The sequence below is a fragment of the Petaurus breviceps genome, unplaced genomic scaffold, assembly GCF_028583685.1.
Source record: "Petaurus breviceps papuanus isolate PSGF00001 unplaced genomic scaffold, PetGlider_PUasm1.0 129, whole genome shotgun sequence".
NCBI classification, from domain to species: Eukaryota; Metazoa; Chordata; class Mammalia; order Diprotodontia; family Petauridae; genus Petaurus; species Petaurus breviceps.
This window is the reverse complement of record NW_027185665.1, coordinates 10,186,094-10,209,706: the sequence shown is the minus strand read 5'-3', so window position 1 is coordinate 10,209,706 and position 23,613 is coordinate 10,186,094. Positions and strand designations below refer to the sequence as shown.

At 37.7% G+C, this 23,613-nt stretch overlaps 1 pseudogene; it reads right to left on the bottom strand.

The window, feature by feature from the left end:
- Window positions 1-213: 213 nt before the first annotated feature.
- Window positions 214-618, bottom strand: LOC138173807 (fatty acid-binding protein 5 pseudogene; annotated as a pseudogene).
- Window positions 619-23,613: the final 22,995 nt, after the last annotated feature.

The window sequence follows — 23,613 nt, the reverse complement described above, 5'->3', positions numbered from 1 at the left end:
AGTATAATTCTTTATTTACTAGCCAAACCAATCCTAATTACATCAAAACTTGGAAATAAAACCATTTACAATTAGTGAGTCACTGAGATGACAGACCACAGTGAGGAAGAGAAGAAGCAAAAAGCAAGAGAGTTTGGTTGGTGAGCTTGCTCATTGAACTGAGCTGGTTCATTCGTAACAGCAATTCCAGTCCCATGTGAAGAAAGAATTTCTTCACTCAGCCTTCTCATAGACCTCATGGAAAGTCACATTGTTCATAACGCAGTCCACCATTAGCTTTCTGTCTTCTATTTTTCTTGTTATCATACTTTCCTTTCCATCCCAATCCTGTAGCTGGATCAATGTATCATTTTCAAGGGTAATAAGAGTCTGAGTTTTCTTACCATTGGCTGTGGTTCCATCAAACTTCCCACCAAATTTAAAAGAGAATTGTGTAGTTTTTATGGTGCTCTCAGTCTTAATGGCAATTACATCATTTTCAGAGATAAAAACATCTAGTTTAGCTATTCCAGCCATTTTCCTCGGGGCCATCCCCACTCCCAATTCCTTCATGTACTTGTCAAATCCTTTACTTTCCACCAGGTGACATTTGCCCAGCAACTGCTTGGGAAAGACCATGGTGATTCAGGTCAGAAGAGGAGGAAGAAATCCTGAGAAGAGCAGAGAGTCCCCTGAAAGGCAGAGGACCAGCGTGCAGTGGGCCTATTATCCTTCCAATATCAATATTCATCAATATTGTTACATGTCTACTAGGTTGGAATAAAATATTCTGAAGAATTAAAAATGAGTGTCACTCAGAGGGCAATAGAGAGACTCCTAATGCGTGTAAGTAGGGTATTATAATGTAACAAATAAGTGACTGCTGTAACAGAGTGAAACAAATACTTCTCTGGTTGGTAGATAAGATTATACAATGCTTTTTTTAACTTTTGTAATATTGTAATCTTCATTATATTGGTATAGCCCAGCCATGAGCACTAAATATTCTTCCAACTAAGGTAGTTCAAAGCTTTGTTAGACACTTAGATCAGTTTAGGAGACAGCTTTTACAAAGCTGCTCCAATCTGCTCAAATATTATGAATATTATTTTAGATCTGTAAAATGCGGAATAGGAATATCTTGCTGGGATGTCAGTTAGTATCAGGATGCTGGCTGAAGTCCAGGCTTTCCTCAGTACAAACATTGTGGTATCTTGTGATTGTTGAGTAAGGTAAAAAAAAAATTTGTTGCAAGGGACACCCAAGGGTCATTGAAATAAACAAGCCATTACAGTTGGGCATGAAAGAAAGAAGGAAGGAAGCAAGGAAGGAAGGAAGGAAGGAAGGAAGAAAGGAAGGAAGGAAGGAAAGAGAGAAGAAAAAAGAAAGAAAGAGAAAGGGAAGAAAGAGAATGGAGGGAGGGAAGAGAGAGGAAAAGAATTGGAACCCAAGATAAATGAAAAATAATAAGGTAGTTCCTGGCTGCCTTCAATGAATTCAATGAATGTGTTCCAGTCCTAAACAGGCTACATATGCCAGAAAACCACAAGAATTTGCTAATATGGACAATGGGATAAGTGATAGAAGACAAGAAGAAGGTGTCCCAATATTTTAAGAATGAAAGAGGGAGGCTTCTTCAAACTATGCATTGTAACAAATAGAAAAAATAAAGATCAATTCCTCCATTGCATAAGTGGCCAAAGGATAGGAGTAGTTTTCAGAAAGAATGTCAAATTATTAATAACCTTATGGAAAACTGATCTGAATTACACATGTATGTAGGTAGATAGGTAAGTAGCTAGATATATGTATGTATGTCTTTGCCCATACATTTACTTTTTTCAAAACAGTGTCCAAAAGTTTACAGTTTCTTATATAAGCCTCTTTCTTTGTATATTGAAATGCTTATATTTGTTGTTTATTATTAAGTTCACAATAAAAAAGAAAATTTAAAGGAAAAAAGAAGTATATGTGAAAACAACAGTGAGGTATCTCATTCACACTCAGAAAGTTGGTAAAGATGAAAAAATATAAAAAATTTAAACCAAAGAAAAACATCACTGAGTTCTTGTGTCCCACAAAGGACAGTATAAGGAGAAAGGGCCTAAGACAGGGGTGTCAGGCCTCCACCCTCAGTAAGAGATGGCCCAAGGAAATCAGGCCAATGCCAGAATACCAAATCCTGGGGACACTCTATTATATCTACCTAACACACTTTTTAGGGGTCAAAGCCCAGGGCTTTTATGTCATGAGGCTCCAGATGAGTACAATGCTGTACAAATACTGTACAATGAACTAAGTGTTTCCATGACCAGGGGTCTGTGGATGCCTCAGGATAGAAAATTGAAGCAGCCCAATCTGGAGCTAAGAGTGAAGCAATAAACTTCCAGCAGGTGACTGTATAAGGAAACCATGAAGATGAACTCTATCGATTGGGGAAGGGACAGAAGACAGAAGGAAGCTTATGACTTTGACAAAAAGCAAGGGCTTGGTATAAAGAATTATACCTGGGTGGCCAGGTGGCTCAGAGAGTAAGAGCACCGGCTCCAGAGTTGGGATGACCTGGATCAAATCTGGTCTCAGATACTCAGCACCACACCCAGAAATAACTGGCCGTGTAACCTTGAGCAAGTTACTTAACCCCAATTGCTTAAAAAAAAAAGAATTACACCTAATTCCTGGCTCCAAGCCAAGACTTCAGTCTCAGACCAGGGCTGAGAAATTGGGCAGGGCCTGACCCCAGGAAGCCTCCTACCCAGAGACCACATCACAAGTCCTGGAGTGGACTATAGTAGAGGCAGATCTAACTCAGGTATGACACCATCATACTCCAAGCTGCCAAAATGTAATTAGAATAAAAAGGGAAACAATTAATTTGTGGGAAAAATCTTCACAGCAAAATTCCTTGATAAATATCTAATATCCAGGATATATAAATAATTTACTAATATATGAAATAACAGCTATTCCCCAACAATTAAGTAGTCAGTGGATAGATAAAATAGTGGATAAATTGCTGGGCTTGGAGTCAGAAAGGCTTGAATTCAAATCTGGCCTCAGACACTTACTAGCTGTGTGATGCTGGATAAATCACTTAACAACTCTCTGCCTTGGTTTTCTCAGGTATAAAATGGGAATAATAACAGGACAGGGTTACTGTGGGTATCAAATGAGATACCATTTGTAAAGTGCTCAATTACCATAGTGTCTAGCACATAGTAGGAGCTTTATAAATGCCTTTTCCATTCCATTTCATATGAACAAGCTATTCTCTTGAAGAAATGCAAAGTAGAATATGAATAATACTTCGTCATTGATTATTAGAGCAATGCAAATCAGAGCAACTCCATCATACTCATCATATTGGCAAATTGGCCAAAACGACAAGAGTAAAAGCCATGGTTGGAGGGATTGTGTGGGAGACAGGCATAATAGTACCCTGCTGGTGCTTCAACTCTTCTGAAAAACGATTAGAAGCTTCCTTCAGAAGTCACTAAACTTTACATAACCTTTGACCCAGTGATACCACATACTAGGTATGCGCCACCTGCAGGTCAGAGACATAGGGAAAGGATTTATTTGTACAAGCATTTTTATGAAACTTTTTTTTTTCTTGTGGCGAGGTACTGAAATAACACAGTTATCCATCATTAGTGAACAAGTGAAATAAAATGTTGTATATAGGAACATGAAGAATATGACAAATTGAAAGACACATGGAAAAATCCAAATGAATTGTTGAAGGATAAAATGACCAGAACTAGGAGAACAATTTACAGGATGGCCACAATGATGGGAGGGAACCCAACTCTGAAAGATCTTGATGAAAGCAGTGACCTATCATTACTTTAAAAGATTGGTGATGAAGAACATTTTTCACTTCTTAGTAGAGAGGTGACAGATATGAGGTACAGAATCAGATATCCATTCTCATACATGGCAAATATCTTGATTTGTTTTGGTTGACTACATATTTGTTATAAGGTAGGATTTCTACTTAGGGAGAGGAGAAAGTCGATTTGTGGGCAATGATAGACATGAAAAGAAAAGGGCATCAATCAAGCATAGTAAACATTGTGTTACTGTTGGTGGAGTTGTAAAATGGTCCAACCATTCTGGAGACAATTGGATCTATGCCCTAAGGGCTGTAAAATTGTGAATACCCTTTGAACCAGCAATACCTCTATTAGATCTGTATTCCAAAAAGATTAAAAGAAAAGTACATATATATGTATGTATACATGTATGTATACATGTATGTATACATGTATGTATATATGCATGTGCGCACACACACAAAATTTATAGCAGCTCTTTTTGTGGTGGCAAAGACCTGGAAATTGCAGAGATGTCCATCACTTGGGGAATGACTGAATAAGTTGTTGTATATGACTGTGATGGAATAATTTTTTTTTTTTGCTTTTTGGAGGGCAATTGGGGTTAAGTAACTTGCCCAAGATTACACGGCTAGTTTTTTGTGTGGGTGTTAAGTGAGTAAATCTGAGGCCGGAACCGAACTCAGGTCCTTCTGACTCCGGGGCCGGCACTCTACTCACTGCGCCACCTAGCCGCCCCTTGATGTAATACTGTTATGCACGAAGAAATGACAAGTGGAATGGATTAAGAAAAACCTGGGAAGACTTATATGAATTTATGCAAAATGAAGTAAGCAGAACTAGAAGAACACTGTCTACAGCAACAGTAATGTAATGATAATCAACTATGAAAGACTTAGCTACCCTAATTAATACAATGATTCAAAATAATTCCAAAGGACTCACAAAGAAAAAAGCCATCTAGATTCAAAAAGAAAACAGATGAACTCTGAGTACAGATTGAAGCATAGTTTTTCACTGACTTTGATTTTCTTTTTCTTTTTTTTTTTTTTGGCAACACAGATAATATGGAAATGTTTTACATGACTTCACATGTATAATTGATATATTGCTTGCCTTCTAAATGAGCTGGAGAGAGGCAGGAGGGAGAGAGAATTGTGACCTCAAAATTTTAAAAAAAGGAATTTTTAAAAATTAGTCTTAGAAGTAGAATCTAAAGACATCAATAAAACTCGATACAAAATTGTCTTTTTTTTAAAATAAAAGTTGTGCTGATATAAGGAAGGGTCAACAATTGGATAACTTATTATTACCTAATTAAGTTTATAGTACAGCTCCTCTGCTTAGAATTTTGCAATACTTTGTATATACTGTGTGTGTATATGTGTGTGTGTGTCCACTATTTGGTGGAAGTTTTCATTTTCTTATATGACTCCATTCTCTGTTTTGAGATGTTTGTGATTTTTAACAGAATTAAAAAAAAAAATTTAAAAGAACCTTTAAAGTGCTGGGGGGGGGGGGCGGACAGAACAACTATGCCACCCACAGATCTTACTGGTAGGCATAAACACATCAAGAAAGTCAAAAACAAAAAGAAAGGTCACATGTATATCAAATATTTATAGCACTTTTCATGTTAGCAAAGAACTAGAAAAGAGCAGGTATCTATCAACTGGGAAAAGGCTAAACAAATTGTAATTCACTAATGTAATAGAATATTATTTCACTGTAATAAATGACAAATAGAAAGAATTCAGAGGAACATGGGAGGACTTATGAGCTCATGCAGAGTGAAGTAGAGAGGACCAGGAAAAACAACCTACACAGTGATTACAACGATGTAAATAAAAAGAATAATAAAAGAAAATACAATGTTGCGTAGTTATAATAACCAAGCCTGGTGTTAGAGAAAATTTATTCCTTCCCTTCATAGCACATGTGGAATATTGTATATACTCTCAGATTCACTTGATGTCTTGGTTGGTTTCTTTTCTATTTCTTTTCCAATCTTTGTTACATGGGAGAATTCACTAGATAAGGGAAATAGAAATGGATATGTTCAGAAATGAAAGTTATTCAAAACCCAAAGACACAAAGTTTTTTTAAAGAGAATTTTTAAAGAAAAACAAGCAAAATTCTATAATAGATTATGCAGGCCACACTATGAGAACATTTGGAAAGGATTTTGTGATCACTATGCATAAACATAAGTTCACAAAAAATGAGGTTTGTGAGTAACTTCATTTCTATCTTTGACAGGATGAATAAATTGATAAATTAGTGTGATACTCTAGACTAGACATAGGTTAGGGCCACTAATGCATGGAGAGCTGGGCCTGGAGTCAGGGAGACTCATCTTCCTGGTCAAGTCACTTAACCCTGTTTGCCTCAGTTTCTTCTTCTGTAAAATGAGCTGGAGAAGGAAATGGAAAATCACTCCAGGATCTTTGCCCAAAAAACCCCAAATGGGGTCACGAAAACTCAGATACAACTGAAAACAACTGAACAATAGATATAAGCTATTTAGATTTCAGAAAGACATTCGATAAAGTTTCTTATAGTAGTTTTGTGAACAAAGTGGAAAATGTCAGCTAGTTCACAGTATCATTAGATGAAAACCTGGTTGAATAATCAAGACTAAAGATGACTGTTAATGATCATTGTTAACTTGTGAGAAGATCCCTAGTGGAGTCTAGGATTTGCCATTGGCCCCGTTTTACTCGATGTATTTGTCAATAGCTTAGAAGAAGACATAGGTGGCATGCTTATTGCATTTTCAGATGATAAGAAATTGAAATGAAGAGCTATTACACTGAAGGACAGAATCAATATCCAAGAATATCTTAATCATTTAGAAGGATGACATGAATTAATTGAAATAAAATATAATGAGGATGAATATAAATAAAGTTCTATACTTAGTGTGCATTCAAAAAACTTACTTCTTAAAAATACAGTCAGGGGAAGCAAGGCTTAGCAATAGTTTGTGAGAAAAAGATCTACAGATTTAAGTTGATTGTAAACTCAATACTAGTCAACAGTATGACAGGGAAGTAAAAAAAAAAGCTAATGACATCATAGAACGTCCTAAGAGTGTCTCAGATGAGGGACATGAGATTCCCACCTTACTCTATCATACCACATTTGAAATATTATGTTTAATTTTTGGTGTCATGTTTGAGAGAAGATACGGACAAATTGGAGAAAAGTGAAAGAAGAATGATCAGGATGATGAGAAGACATGGAACCAAACTATGTAATGACAGATTGGAGGGACCATGGATGTTAACCTGATGAAGAGGGGACACAAGAATATGACAATTGTCTTCCAGTATTTGGAGGCAAAGGCCACTAGGTGGCGCCATAGTACATAGAATGCTAGACCTGGCGTTGGAAAGACTCATCTTCCTAAATTCAAATCTGGCCTCAGACACTTATCATTTGTGTGACCCTGAGAAAGTCACTTAACCCTGTTTGCCTCAGTTTCCTCATCTGTAAAATAATCTGGAGAAGGAAATGACAAAACACTGCAGTATCTTTGCCAAGAAAATCCCAAATGGGGTCACGGAGAGTTGGACATGACTGAACGATAAGAATGGAGGGATGTCATGAGGAGAAGTCACATTTGGTTGTTTGGCTCCAGAACATAGAAGTGGAATCGTATAGATGGGAGTCGCAGACAGGCAGATTTTAGCTTGATATAAGCATTTAATAACCAGTAGAATTACCCCAGATGAAAACAGATTGCCTCAAAAGGGAGTGAGTTCCCTTTTATGGGAAAACATTCTTCTAGAAGAGGCTGAAGGGATATCTGTTGGTGATTTTGTAGAGGTGATTTCTACTCTGGGTGACCTCTCAGGTTTGGTTCTCCCTGATTATTTTTTTTTATCTGAGATGTTCTCAAAAGTTCTAACTCTAGTGTTCTATAACAAATGGGTTCTATAACAAATGGCAGGCTTTAGACACCAGTTAATTCTGTTAAATAAGTTATGCATATAGAAGGGCAGCATACAGTGAAAACAGTCCTGGATGTAGAGTCATTGGACCAAAATTTAAATTCTTTTTTTTTCAAATGCTTTATTAACTTCTGATTTACATCATCCATTTCCGCCAGATTTTGAGTTACAAATTTTCTCCCCATTTTTCCCCTACCCATTGCCCCAAAATAGCAGTCCCACAGGATATCCCCTCCTCCAATCTGCTCTCTCCCATATTTTCTCCCATACCCCTTTCGACTTTTCCAGTGGATCTCTATGCCCCAGTGCCTGTATATCCTCTTTCCCAATTACATGTAAAATAGTATTAATAATAGTATATATATGTTTGAATATTTGATTTTAAAACTTTGAATTCCAGATTCATTCCCTTCCTTCCTTGTCACCCACCCTTACTGGAAAGATAAGCAGTTCAGTATAGGTTGTACATGTGTGGCTAATGCAAAACAATAACATAGTAGATATATTGTAAAAGACTGACTATATTTCCCTCCCTCTTATCCTACCTCCCACTTGTTCTATTCTCTACTTTGATCCTATCCCTTTTCAGAAGTGGAAGTGGGTGCTTCCAACTTCCCTCCCCCCCAACCTGCCCTCCCTTCCATCATCCCCCCTCTTACCTTTCTTGCATACCTCCACTGACTGCCTTAATGCTTTATTTATTATGTCTATTTTATGTCTTTCCCACAGTGGTGTCAAACTCAAAAAGTATTCCTGTAAGGCACCTATTGATGTAGAAAACCATAAATTAACATTATATATGTTGCATTGTCTTTTTAATGATGTTGTTAAACGTTTCACAATTATAATTTAGGCCAATACCGACACATCTTTGCACGGTAATTTCATCAGCTTCCATGGATTCAGTTTCTATGGATATCATCACTATGCAAATTTTTCTATCATTCAGTCCTAGCCTCTCTCTTGGTCTCCAGCCTCACATCCCCAGATACCCATTGCATTTCTTAAATTGGATGTTGAATAGATGTAAACATCTTACACTGAACATGTCCCAAGCTGAACTCAATCTCTCCCCTCTCCTGCCCGCCAAAACCCCTTAACTCTTCCAAAGTCTTTATTTCTGTCAAGGACAACATCATCTTCCCAGTCACTTAGGCTCTCAACCGAGGTGTCACCCTTTACTTGTCAATCTTGATATCCAAACTGTTGCCAAGACCTGTTGATGCTGCTTTCACAACCCTGTATGGCCCCTTCAATCTTTTGATGCTGTTACCATCCTATGCAGGCTCTCACCACTTCACCTCTGGACTATTGTAATAGCTGGTCTCCCTGCCTCAGCTTTCTACCTATGCCAGTACACTCAGCTATCAAGTGATCTTCCTAAAGTATAGGTCTGACCATGTCATTCCCCTACTCAATGACCTCCAGTGACTCCCTTCTTCCTCTAGGATCAAATATAATAGAGGAGGGAGACATAAGCATTTACATAGCACCTACTATGTGTCAGGCACTATGTTAACTACTTGACAAATATTTCATTTCATCCTCACCACAACCCTGACAGGTGAGTGCTATTATTATACCCATTTTACAGTTTTTTTTTTACATTTTACAGTTAAGGAAACTGAAGCAACAAGTTAAGTGACTTTCCCAAGGTCACACAGCTATTAAGTGTCTGAGGGTAGATTTGAACTCAGATCTTCCTGACTCAGGCCTATATTGCCAATGTGATACCCACAGTGGGTGCTGTGAATATGCAGGCTTATTTCCAGGTTTGAATTGCAATTTATAACAAACTCTTTTCGAAGACAAAAACAAGATAAAAAGCCAAATCCACCATGGTAATAAAGAAGTTGGTACATATTACCGATGCAGTGAGCACCACCGTCCCTAAGCCTTCTCTCCATCAGGCCTCCCCACAGACAAGCTCCCTTAAGCAAAATGCCCCTCTCTCACCAGCACTAGCTGCTCTGCCTCTCTCTGCTTCCTCTCTCTCTCTTAGCTCCACCTCACTCTCCCAGTTCCTGCTCCACCCCTTCGGCAAGCTCCTTCCACCACAGGCTCCATGTGACACAGGCTCAAAGCAGGTCACATAGACCCATTAATGGGCAAGAAAGATCTTCTTATTCCATCAACAATACAAGGCCCAACCCTTTGTCCAACCCATTGCCTAATGGCCTCTGTTTGGTTTTTAAAGTCCTTCATAACATAGCCCCTTTCTACTTTTCAATCTTCTTATATTTTACTCCTCTCCATATACTACAAACTGGTGATACCAGCCTGCTTGCTTGTCCATGAACAAGACTCTCCACATCCTGCCTCCATGCATTGTCACTGGCTGTCCCCCATGCCCAGAATGCTCTCCCTCTTTATTTCCGTCTCATGACTTCCCTGATTCTGCAAGATTCTCCCCATTCTCTTTTCCCTCTGAGATTTCTTCAAGTTTATTGCGCGTGCACACATACACACACACACACACACGCACCTTTCCCATACATAGTTTGTTTGCATGTTGTCTCCACCATTAAAACATGAACTCCTCGAGAAAAAAACTGTTTTTGCCTTTCTTTATATGCTCAGTGCTTAGCACAGTACCTTGACCTCGAACATAATAGGTACTTAACATACACTTATTGATTGATTATTGACTGTGTGACTGACTCTTTTTAAAAGAATCATCTGATTGTGAGCAAAATACAGTGTTTTATTTTGGTGGCTTCAAGGCTAAGTCTATCTGGCTTAACATGTGACATTTGGGGAGGTTTTCTTTGTAATTGACAATAACAATCAATATGGATTGTAAAAATAGATGAAAAAATGGGTTGTTTAAGTTTTGTATTGTATGGGAACACAATCACGGAAAAACCCCTTTTTGGCAGTCATGTAGTGACATCTAGTGGACGAGTCATGGCAGAAAACTCTAAAGATAGTTTTTAATCAAAAGATGGAATTTCATTATCATTCCCTTAAAAATTCACGTTTTCCCATAGTATTAACTTCAGATCTTATAAACCTAAACACTAATGTTAGATCTCAGAATGGTTTAACATTGTGTCAAAAACCCAGCCTTCTAATTAGTCTGCTATTCCCTGTTATTTTGTTTAGATAGCTTCTTCTTCTATATTCAAGTAATCAAGTATTAACTTCTCAAACCAAAAAGAATAAGGTCAACATTCACATTTTTCAGTAACTATTCACCATAATTGAAAAATTATGGTCCTCTAAAGAATTGCATTTGCTATCAAGAGAGAAAAATGAAATCAAAATAATGTGGGAATCTAATTCCTTACAAAAACACCCTGTTCAGACAGCATCAATAAAATTTTATTAGTAGAGCAAATATAATAGAGAAAAAATATATTTTGAATTTATATACAAGATATATTTCATATTTATATTTACATTTCATATGTGAAATATGGTTCTTTTTATATTTCATATGTCTGTGGTGTCAGCTCTTTGGAATTGCGTTATTCATTTCACTAAACAGGAAATCCAATAACTGCTATAGAAAAGCCTCATTTTGAGAAAACCACTTTCCCTAAATAAGAAGAGCACCACTAAAAAGAATACAAATAAGTTAAATATATGGATGTTGTGGACTGTACCTGAAACCTGTATCTCTTGAGAAAAGAAAAAAAAAGATGAGAAATGTACTACCTTATTAGAACAGTATGATGCTGTAGAAGAAATACTATGTTTGAAGCAAAAGACTCGGGTCTTCTTTGTATTGTTATGACCTTATCTAGCCTCTCTGACCCTCAGTTTCCTTACAAGTAAAACAGGACTATTTGTATCATATGTCTCCCTATATAAGGCAACCTATATGGGTCAACATGTCTTTGCCCTCTTCTGTTAACAAAATCATCCAAATGAGATATGGGTACCTTTTTATGCCCAAGGAATCTGGAGCCAACAATTCCTTTTAACATAAACTGAATATTTTGCCTCTAAGGGATGATGTATTTATTTTGCACAGAGTGTTTTTTCAACCTGAATTTTGAGAAAAAAAAAGTGAAGTTCGAGCAACATGGTATCATGGTATCTATCATAAAGAAGAGCATCTCACTTGGAGTCAAGAGACCCGGGTTTAAGTCTCAGCTCCAGTCCTTACTAATTGTGGATAAGTCACTTAACCTCTCCAGGCCTCACTTTCCTCTTTTTTTTTTGAAGGGGGAGGGATTTGGATAGATCTGTGGATTCATCAAGGTCGGGAATTTCCAATGAGGACTTCCTCTAATAATATAGAGTAGCAGTCTCTTTGAGAATTGCTTAGAGCACTGAGAAGTGACAACCCAGGGTCACCCAGCCAGTATGTGTCAGAGGTAGGTATTGAACACAGGTCTTCCTAACTAGAGGACCACTATTTCTCCAGTATTCCACACTTCTCATCCCCATCCTTAATGGATAGAACAATAGTTGCACACAGGGTTTTTGTGGGGGGAAGAGTTTACCAGTCACAAATATTATGAATGTGATTATAGGTTAGGGAAATATGGACTAGGATTCGACTTCATCATGTCCCACTCCACCTTCCCCCCCTTGGGTGTCAAGAGATCTCAGGTTACCCTAAACCCTTCACACTCCCGTGCACAAGCCCACACCCCAATTAAACCCTTTCCCTCATTCTATCAGTTTAGAGGATCTTGGCTCTGTATGAGGAAAACAGTGTGAGTAAGCTAATTTACAACAACCTGTGAATGTAGCCCATTGGGTATTTATACATTTTTTTTCAGGGGGAAGAAGATAATTGTTTACTCAGAGAAATCTAGTTGGTATAAAAATCTAGTTGGTGAAATTTCAGTGCACAAAATCAATTGTAAAATCCAGGCAGCTGAAGTCTCTGCCACCAAGGTCACCTCTTTTCTAAATTAGTTCTACTCGCTCCTGCATTTTCCCTGTTTTCTACTTCTATGCCCACAGATTTCCTGAAGGTCCAACTTTTTCCATATCAGTCTCTGCTGCTAAGGCAAAGAGTGTATGCTGTGACAGAAGGATGGTTACCTTTGTACATGTGTGAAATTTATTTGTCAGCTACTGACTACTAATATTATGTATTGCTTAATGTTTCTATGAGGTAAGAAGAATAAGCCTTTAAAATGTCCATTTTTCCCCTGGAAATTGGTATTAAACTCTTATAAGAAAGGCCTATTGGGGGCAGCTAGGTGGGACAGTGAATGGAGCACTGGCCCTGGAGTCAGAAGGACCTGAGTTCAAATCCAGCCTCAGACACTTAACACAAAAAAATTATCTGTGTGACCTTGGGCAAGTAACTTAACCCTAATTTTCCAGCCCTCCCCCCTCTGAGAGAGAGAGAGAGGGAGAGAGAGAGAAAGAGAGAGAGGTCTATTGTAGCTAGGTGGTATAATAGAGTGCTAGACTTGGAATCAGGAAGACCTGAGTTCAAATACCCTGGGGAAGTCACTTAACCTTCATCTGCCTTAGGTTCCTCATCTATAAAACAGAATAAAAAGAGCACCTCTCTTCCAAAGTTGGGAGGATAAAATGAGATCATATTTGTAAAAATATTTTGCTGACCTTCAAGTGCACTATAGAAGCAAAAGGGTGGTGGTGGGAGGGAACAAAGGAAGAACAGGAATAAATACAGGAAATCATGACATCCTTTAATTTTTTCTTGGTTTACCTTGTTTATATGAGAGACAAAACCAATGGGGAGAAATGAGAAATGGTCTATGTTACCAGTCAATTGAATGACAATTACACAATAGGTTAGAATACCCATAAGCCCCAATCCAAATTAGCTTTGATTAGTCTGGTTAAACTAATTAATCATGCCACTTGTTTTGAGTTGACTAAAGAATTCAGGATGAAAAAAGAGTAGCTGGGGAAATCTCTAAAAAACATATCCTTCCCAAGCTCTCTCAATTAACCATCACTCTTAAAAGGGTATTAAGAAAGTCTTCTTAATATGAGTTGCAGTTCTCTTTAAGCCCTAAATCTGGGAAACTCATCAAGTTGCCTATTTCAACTATATAGAACAGACCTGCTAATTAATCACTCCAACAGAAGCTGAATTGTCCACTCAGAAGAAAGCTCAAAGCAACACAGTTCCCGTCTCCATGATACTAAAGCAGCTTCAAAGACCCCCTGATTTAGGTCCTTAAAACTTTGTTTCTTCACAAGTACATTTCTTGAGTTTTTTTATTTTAATTAAAAATTTTTTTCTCTGGCTCTATAACATTAAAGCATTTCCACACAAGCATCGCTCCACATTTTTACAAAGAGATCCAAATTGTCATGTTTATACCACAGATCATCGCCCCCCCCAAACTGTCCAAAGCTCCGCTGAAAGTTGTGCTTCTTCATGCAAATGTTTTAGCAGTTTGCATTAAAAAAAAAATCTTTTTCTACTCAAATTAATCATGATTGAAGTTCAAAGACTTCCCAAGCCAAGTTTGCCTGCCCCGCACTTATGTCAAGCTTTACCCCTGCTCTGACTCTAGGTGGCGGTAGAGGGCAAGAATTGTTACCAGCCAGATCAGCCAATTCATTATTCACTCACTTGGATGCTAAGCTGTCCAATCAAAATTACATAGCCCTTCTCCCCATGGTACAAAGTTGCAGAAGGTCCTCTGATTTTTCTTCTCAAGCCAAATGTTCTATTAGAACACTTTTGTGTGTGAAGTTTTTTGGTTCAGTCTTTTCAGACGCGTCTGACTCTGTGAGTCCATTTGGGGTTTTCTTGGCAAAGATACTGAATTGGTTGCAATTTCCTTCTCCAGCTCATTTTACAAATGAGGAAACTGAGGTGAATAGGGTTAAGTGACTTCCTCAGGGTCACATAATAAGTTTCTAAGGCCAGGTTTCAACTCAGGAAAATGACATCTAGCTGCCCAAACTTTCCACCTTCTCAAATGCTAGGTGGGGCTGAAGGACAACATTTGTCCCCAGAGCAGACCACCCCAGCCAATCAGTCATTCACTCACTTGGATACTGAGCTGTCCAATCAAAACAGAACTCAAGCTATATAGCTCTCCTACCCGTGATACCAAAGAAGCTTCAAAGGTTCTCTGATTTTCTTTCTCAAGCCATAGTTGCCAGCAGAGCACTAACTTTGTTGTTGCCATTCAGTTCTAACTCTCCGTGACCCAGTGAGCCATATGCCTCCAGACCCTTCTGTCCTCCACTATCTCTGAAGTCTGTCCCAGTTCATATTTGTTTCATCCATCATATTATTTATCTATCTCATTTTTCTGCCATTCCCTTCTTCTTTTGCCTTCAATCTTACCAGCACCATTTTCCAATGAGTCCTGTCTTATTATGTGGTCACTTCAGCTTCAGTATTTGTCCTTCCAGTGATACTTATTTTAAAGCACTAGCTTTACCCCTTTTCTAACTCTAGGTGGCACTGAAGGGCAATAGTTGGCGCCGCACTTGACCAATAGTCAAGTTTTCTCTGACCAACCCAGAATCATTCAACTAAGGTCTTCTCTCACCTGACTGCCTCTGCCACAGTTTCAAAAGAACAGCTTGTCACCAACACCCTCCTCCTCCAAGTTCCTCTTCTGTTACTGCTCTCTTGGTGGGAGGCCTCTTATTCTTCTCTTGTGCTCTTTGTCCAGAGATTTACATGAGTCTCTTGACTCTCAGTAACTCACCTTTATTTAAAAAATCAGAGCTTCCCAAATGGACAGTTCTTGTCTTCCAAAAATTCCTCTGTTTTCAAATGTTTTTTATGATTTCTCATTTTCTCAGATAATTAACCCCTCTCCCTTGTTAATAAAACATGCATATATACAGATTAGAAACCCATCACATTTTAGCCCTAAAGTATCCAATAAGGCAATTTAGTCACTTAGAGGTCCTTAAAACTTTGTTTCTTCACAAGTACATTTTTCGAGTTTTTTTTTTAATTAAAAAAATTTTCTCTGGCTCTCTATAACATTAAAGCATTTCCACACAAGCATAGCTCCACATTGTTACAAAGAGATCCAAATTGTCATGTTTATACCACAGATTATTGCCCCCCCCAAAACTGTCCAAAGCTCCGCTGAAAGTTGTGCTTCTTCATGCAAATATTTTAGCAGTTTGCATTAAAAAAATCTTTTTCTACTCAAATTAAGCATAAGAATGTCCATCCATAATAGTAGCAATATCCCACATCCCTTGACAATAAATACAAATCTCTTTTTTTTTGCAAAAGCACTTATTCTATCCTTTTCATTATGAACTACTCATGAAAATGATCTTAAAGAGACTGTAGCCCTTATCCAAGTTAGCATTCGAACTAGACTAAGCAATATAATTCACTCATGTTATCGATTAAGATGCGTCTTTGTGGGCTGCCCTGAAAATCTAATTACCATTTCAGAAAAAATGTTTTCTGTGGGAAAATATATTCTAAATTCAGAGAATTTTGGTATTGAAAAGAACTGTCATGGCCAAACAGTCCAACCCGTAATTGCAAAAGAATCAGAAGATTCTGCCAAATAGGCATTGGATGCCTCTCCAAATACCTCAAATGAGAAAAAGAACTGAGCAGCTTCTGAGGTGGCCTGTGACTCTTTTTAATGGTTCAAAATGTGTTTCATTATATCAGGCCTAAATTTTTGCTTTTTTGCAACTTCCATTCATTGACAACTAAATTACAAATGAATTTTGGAATCACAACTGGACACTTTTTGAATTCTAATCTGCTAGGGGTTCTTATCATACACTACTGAAGATTATGATCAGCTACTTTTTAAATTCTAGTTTGTATTTGTAAACTCCTAATTAATAAATTAACAAACTTCTAATAATAATATTCTAATTAAGAAGGGAAATTGGTGTCATGTATTTTGAGCCCTAATGTCTCAAGTTATTCAGCATTGTAATACACTGGAACGTGTGTGTTGGATTTGGAGTCAGAGAACCTGAGAACTAAACCATAACCTTGGACAAATCTCTTCTCCCTTCTGGTCCTCAGCTCCTTATCTGGAAAATGAGAAGGTTAGAATAGCTGACCTCAGATCTCTCCCAAATTTATGATCTTGTGTTCAGGATTCTTCTCCCCTACTAGGATGTAAGCTCCCTGAGGGCAAGAACTACATCATGTTGTAGTTGTTCCCTATTTCTTGCAGAAGAAAAAAAGTGATTAATAAATGTTCTTGGATTGATTGATAAGAAAACAATTTGATTGAAGATTTGAGTATCTAAGTATCGAAGGCTAAATCAACAGCTTCTACCATTGGACATGTCTGTGTGTGGCATTAGAGAGAAGATCTAGAAGTGGGTTATTTTTTATGGGAAATTGTGTTCTAAATTCAGAGAATTTCCCATCAACTGTTTATTTCCTTGGAAATGAATGTAAGAGACCAATCGCTATGCATAGATAAATATCGTATACTAATACTACAAGGGATAATGAAATCTCATAGTTGAGATCATGCAGAAGGAGGGGGAACCAGAAGAGGAGGAGGAGGAGGAGGAGGAGGAAGAAAGAAAGAAGAAAAAGAAAAAAGGATTTATGCAGCCCTTTAAGATTTGTGTATTTCTTTATATTGAAACAAAAAGCTGCTTCTCTGGAACTTCTATTTCTTGGTCTAGTGAAAGATCATATTTTTAATATGAGAAGTCATACTTCAGAAAAAGATAAATTCAACGACTTGTTCTTTTTTTCCCCAAGCTCAGGTTCTATGGCAAATCAATTTTCCAATTCATTTCAAGTCTCAGAAGAAAATAGGCTTGTTTCCCTTCTCCCTCATGTCTCTTTATCTTTTTGCAAATAAATATCCACATAATTATGTTATATAGCAATGGAGATACATTTTGTATGGAATGGAGATAATGTTTCTAACTTATTATTGTTTCATTCTTGAGGGTGGGAGAGAAGGGAGAGCTACAGCAGTAAATCATGGTCCTTTTTAAAATTTTTTAGACAAATATCTAATTCCTTGAAGGCTTAAGACCCATGAATCACATCACATGTTCCCACTTCATTCTAAAATTGCATCCAAATCTAATCAAAGTTTATGTGGCTCAACTCATGCTACTATTTTTCACAATTTTACTTGAGGCAAAAAATTGACTTAAGAAAAATTAAAAACAGACTTTCAAAAGTCACCAAGTATGGCAGAAGCAAACATAAAAAGCAGAAAATAGGAATTCCTGACTTTTGGTTATTAAATTGGTATAATTTTTATTTGAGCACTTATTAAAAATTTATACATGCAAGATACTGTAACAGGTGCTGGTGATGCAGACAAAACAAATATGTCCTTCAAAGAGCTTACATTTTGCTTGGGGAAACACAACATGTACGCAGCTAAGTATTCTGAGAGGTAGAGCTGAGAAGGGAATGTCATGAAGACTTTGGGAGCATTCTATCCAGAGCACCAGGGCAAGAGAGAGAATGCAGGTTTAGGGCGAAAACTAGTAGACCACTTTGGCTAGAATTCAGAGCCTATGGGAAGAGTAATAATGTGAAATGAGTATCTAAAGGTGTTCTGGATCCTACTTATCTCCGTCTTTTATGAGGAAAGGGTAACCTGTCTGAAAGATACTCAATGTCAGTATTTCCTTATAACCAGGCAGGTGGTGTCATTCACTCCACAGTGATACAGCACTGGGCTTGGATAATTCGTAGAATCACTGTAACCTTATTTTAATACTTCCCTTCCTTCCAGAACACGCTCTTACCTTCTCAGATCTTTGAATTTATCATTTGAAGAAAAAATCTAGAGGGGGGCAGAGCCAAGATGGCAGAGTAGAAGCAGGAAATTCCATGAAGTACCACCACAATCACCTCCAATATATGTAAAATATGACTCTAAACACATTTTAGAGCTATACAACCCACAAGGTGACAGAGAGAAACAAATCTCCCACTGAAGCCTGGCAGGCTGACACTGAGCTGGGAGCCAGATGCAGACCCGTGTGAGCCACCCTCATGGATCATGGGGTGGCATCAACCAGAAGCCTGAGATCAGGCAGAGCAGACTTCAGGAGAGTGAATCACCAGCAGTGGTGGCAGTTTCCAGACTTCTTAACCCATAAGCACCAAAGAGAAAGTCAAAGGTCAATGGGGACCTCTGTTGGAACTGGGTGACTAAAGAGCATGGTCTGGCCCCTTCCACTTGGGTGAAAGGAGGCAGTAGCCACATGGCTGCCTCCACAGCTCTTGGCCTGCAACTCATAGTGGGACGAAGTGATTGATCATTCAGAGGGTAATCGCTCTGGCTTTAAACTGCTGGGAAGTGAGTTGCTGTCTTGGGTGGTGGTCCTGGGGTGTATGGCAGTGTGTCAAAGTTTGGGGTGTCTATAGAGAGGGTGCCCTCTTCAGACCTTGGACAACATTTGAAGAAACCCCAGCGATTTGGGACAAAGCCCTCCACTCTGCAAGCAGAGTTCTACTGTGGCAAAGAGCTCAGAAGTCAAGTTGTTAGCTGGCAAGATGAGCACGCAGAGGGAGCACAATCAGCCCATAGAACCCTTTCTGGGGACAGAAAGATGAAAAACATGGAGCCAGAAGAAGCCAAGAAAGGCAAAACTCCTGCATCAAAAGCCTCCAAGGAAAATATGAGCTGCTTACAGGCTATGGAGGAGCTCAAGAAGGATTCTGAAAATCAAGTAAGAGAAGTGGAGGAAAAATTGCGAAGAGAAATGAGAATGATGCAAGAACATCATTGAAAAGTGAGTCAACAGCCTGCTAAAGGAGACCCAAAAATACACTGAAGAAAATAGCACCTTAAAAGATAGACTAACTCAAATGGCAAAAGAGGCCCAAAAGCCAGTGAGGAGAAGAATGCCTTAAAAAGCCAAATTTGCCAGATGGAAACAGAACTTCAAAAACTCACTGAAGAGAATAATTTCTTCAAAATTAAATTGGAGCAAATGGAAGCTAATGACTTTATGAGAAATGAAGACCCTATAAAACAGATCCAAACAAATGAAAAAAAAATTGAAGGCATGGTGAAATATCTCATTGGAAAATCCACTGACCTGGAAAATAGATCCAGGAGAGATAATTTAAAAATTATGGGACTACCTGAAAGCCATGATCAAAAAAAGAACCTAGAAATCATCCTTCAAGAAATTCTCAAGGAAAATTGCCCTGATATTCTAGAACCAGAGGGCAAAATAGAAATTGAAAGAATTCATCAATCTCCTCTTTAAAAAGATCCCAAAAAGAAAACTCCTAGGAATATTATAGCCAAATTCCAGAGTTCCTAGGTCAAGGAGAAAATATTACAAACAGTCGAGAGAAACAATTTGAGTATTGTGGAAATGCAATCAGGATAACACAAGATATAGCAGCTTCTACATTAAGGGATTGAAGGGCTTGGAATATGATATTCTGGAAGTCAAAGGAGCTGGGATTAAAACCAAGAATCACCTACCCAGAAAAACTAAGTATAATGCTTCAGGGGAAAATATGGTCATTCAATGAAATAGAGGACTTTCAAGCATTCTTGATGAAAAAACCAGAGCTGAACAGAAAATTTGACTTTCAAATACAAGAAGCAAGAGAAGCATGAGAAAGTGAACAGGAAAAAGAAATTATAAGGGACTTATGAAAGTTGAACTCTTTGGGGTGGCCAGGTGGCACAGTGAGTAAGAGCGCCAGCCCCAGAGTTGAGAGACCCGGGATTGGTTCCAGCCTCAGATACTTAACATCCACACAAAAAAACTGACCATGTAACCTTGAGCAAGTTACTTAACCCCAATTGCTTAAAAAAATAAAGTTGATCTATTTACATTCCTACATGGAAAAACAATCATTGTAACTCATAAGACTTTTCTCAGTATGAGGATAGTTGAAAGGAATATATATATATATATATATATATATATATATATATACACACACACACATATATATATACACACACACATACATATATATACACACATACATATATATGAGGGTATATGTGTGGATAAATACATATGTGAGTGTATGTATGTATGTGTACATGTATACATAGACAGAGGGCACAGTATCAGTTGAATATGAAAGGATGGTATCTAAAGAAATAAAATTAAGAGGTGAGAGAGGAATATAATGAGAAGAGATAGGGAGAGATAGAATAGGGTGAATTATCTCATATAAAAGAGGCAAGAGAAAACTGTTACAATGGAGGGGAAGAACAGGAAGGCAAAAGGGAACCGTACTCATTGAATTTGGCTTAAGGAGGGAATAACATACACACTCAATTGGGTATCTTACGGTATAGGGAAGTAGAGGGGAAGGGGATAAGAGGGGGAATTATAGAAGGGAGGGTAGATTAGGGGAGAGAGTAGTTAGAAGCAAACAATGTTTTTTTTTCCCTTTTTGAGGGAGGAAGGTAGGGCAATTGGGCTTAAGTGACTTGCCCAAGGTCACACGGCTAGTTTTTGTGTGAAGTGTTTGAGGCCAGATTTGAACTCACGTCCTCCTGACTCCAGGGCCAGTGCTCTATTCACTGTGCCACCTAGCCACCCCAAAGCAGATACTTTTGAAAAGGGACAGAGTCAAAGTAGAAAGCAGAATAAGTGTATGTGTGTGGGGGGCAGGATACATTGGAGGGAAATATAGTTAGATTTTCACAATATATCTACTATGGAAACATTTTGTGTAACTACACATGTACAACCTATATTGAATTGCTTATCTTTCCAGTGGGGGTGTGAGAAGGGAAGAAGGGAAAGAATCTTGAAATTTAAGTTAAAAAAAATGTAAAAAAAAAGTTTTTTTTTTTTTTTTACATGCACAACTGGGAAAAAAAAAAAAGCAGCGGGGGGGCAAAAAAAAACCTTCCCCCCTTACAAAAAAATAGGGGGGGGGGGGGGGGGGGGGAAATATAAGAGAGAGCAGATTGGGGGAAAGGGTATTCAGTAGGTTCGTTATTTTGGGATGGGGTTAGGTGAAAGACAGGGAGAAAATTTGTAACTCAAAATCTTGTGGAAATGAATGTTGAAAACTAAAAATAAACAAATATTAAAAAAAAGAAAAAATCTAGCAAGGCTTTATCCAGTTCAGTCCTTCATCTCTACTGATATGAGTACATATAGACACACACATATACATATCCATACATACATGCATGTATGTTTATATATGTATAGATATATATGAATAGAGACACTAAATCCATGATTTCATTAATATAGAGAGGTACTAATAAGGAGTTTTTTCAACCAATACAACTTAGAGAGCACTGAGAGGCTAAACAATTTGCTGAAGGTCACACAGCCAACATTTATAAGAAGTAAATCTTCCTCGTTTAAAAAACTAGTTTCTTCCCAATTAAAAACTCCATCTGTTAGTTCACAATACGCACATGTATTTATATGTGTATGTGCCCAATACATATATGTATTTGTGTATAGGTATAATGCATACGCATATAAAGATATGCTTTGCATATCTTTCCAAATAGACCACTCCTGTGGATTCTGTGGTTTCTTTGTCGAGTTGATTCATTTTGTCAATCTGCCATCTTCATTGCCATAGGGTAGATGTAGCATATGTGGTAGAATGGTAGTTCAGGCTTTTATTGTACCGAGTTATTAGGCAAGAATGAAGGAAAGGAGATTTGACAATATATTTTTTGATACAATGGTACTATAAGGTGCCTCTGTACGTTAATGACTAGTGCTATTTAGTTATAATCCTCTATTAAACAAAACAAACAAAAATAGTCCAAACTTAGAATGTGCCAGATAAAAGTCAGATCAGAAGGAAAGAAATCCACCTGACGTTGTAGCCAGTGGGTGTCTCTGTTGTGCTTCAACTCGGTCATATTCCTCCCACATTACCTACATAATTCTTTGTGTTCTGAAAAAAGAGATCTTAAGGGTTTGGGTTTTTTGGGATATTCACTTGTTTTTAAACAAAGTATTGTTGAAATGCACCAGGATTTTCTTCAATGGGCATGTCCTGATTTCTATTTTTACAGGGAAAAGATAGCTTTACAAAGCATTTAACAAAGTTGCATTGCTAAAAAAAAAAAAAACTATTATTAAATTATAAAAAACAATGTTAAACCGTGAGATTTTCCATCTTACTTCCCCCCCCCCAGATTTTCAAAGATGCAATCCAAAGAGTAACAGTTGCTTAATATAATCAATCAATAAATGAACAAATATTTATTAAATATCTACTATGTATTTAGAACTATGCTAGGCACTAGACAAGAAAATGTAAGCCATCCCTGCCCTCAAAGAGCTGATATTCTATCAGGAGATAAACTATGGAGACATAAAAATATATACGTAATTTATATACAATAAATACAAAACAGTTTTAAGGGAAGGAAGTAGCAGCAGAGGAGATCAGAAAAGGCTTCATATAGGAGTTAGCATTTGAGCTAAACTTTATATAGAAAATGTTACTTGTTTCGAAGTGCATCCTAGTCCCTGATAGGCAGAGAAGTTTTTGTTTTCCAGGAAAACATCAAGAAGACTTCACTAGAAAACAGGGCTCAGCATCCACCAGCCTCGCAAACACCAAGACAAAGGGCATCACACCCCAGGACTCTCTTGCATGGAGGAGTTCTGTTGCTAGTTATTTTATATACAGTGGCATATATCTTGGAGTTTAATTGCATTTTCTACACTTAATTTTCTGCTTATATTCTGTAATATCGAAAGAAAGACCAGAACTTAAGAATAACTCAAAGGCATTGACAGGATTTTTACTGAGCCAGTCTCTAACCTGAGAATGAGGAAACAGTAAGCCAGAGATAAAGTGCCAGTGATCAGGTAGCAAATCTGATTTGCAAACCAAGAATTCTGATCAGAACTCCGCCTTGCTAAAGTGAAGACAGAGATCATATATGTGTGTGTGTATGTATACATATATATTTATTAATTTTAAAAAATTTTTTTCTTTTTTGAGAGTGGAAGGTAGGGCAATT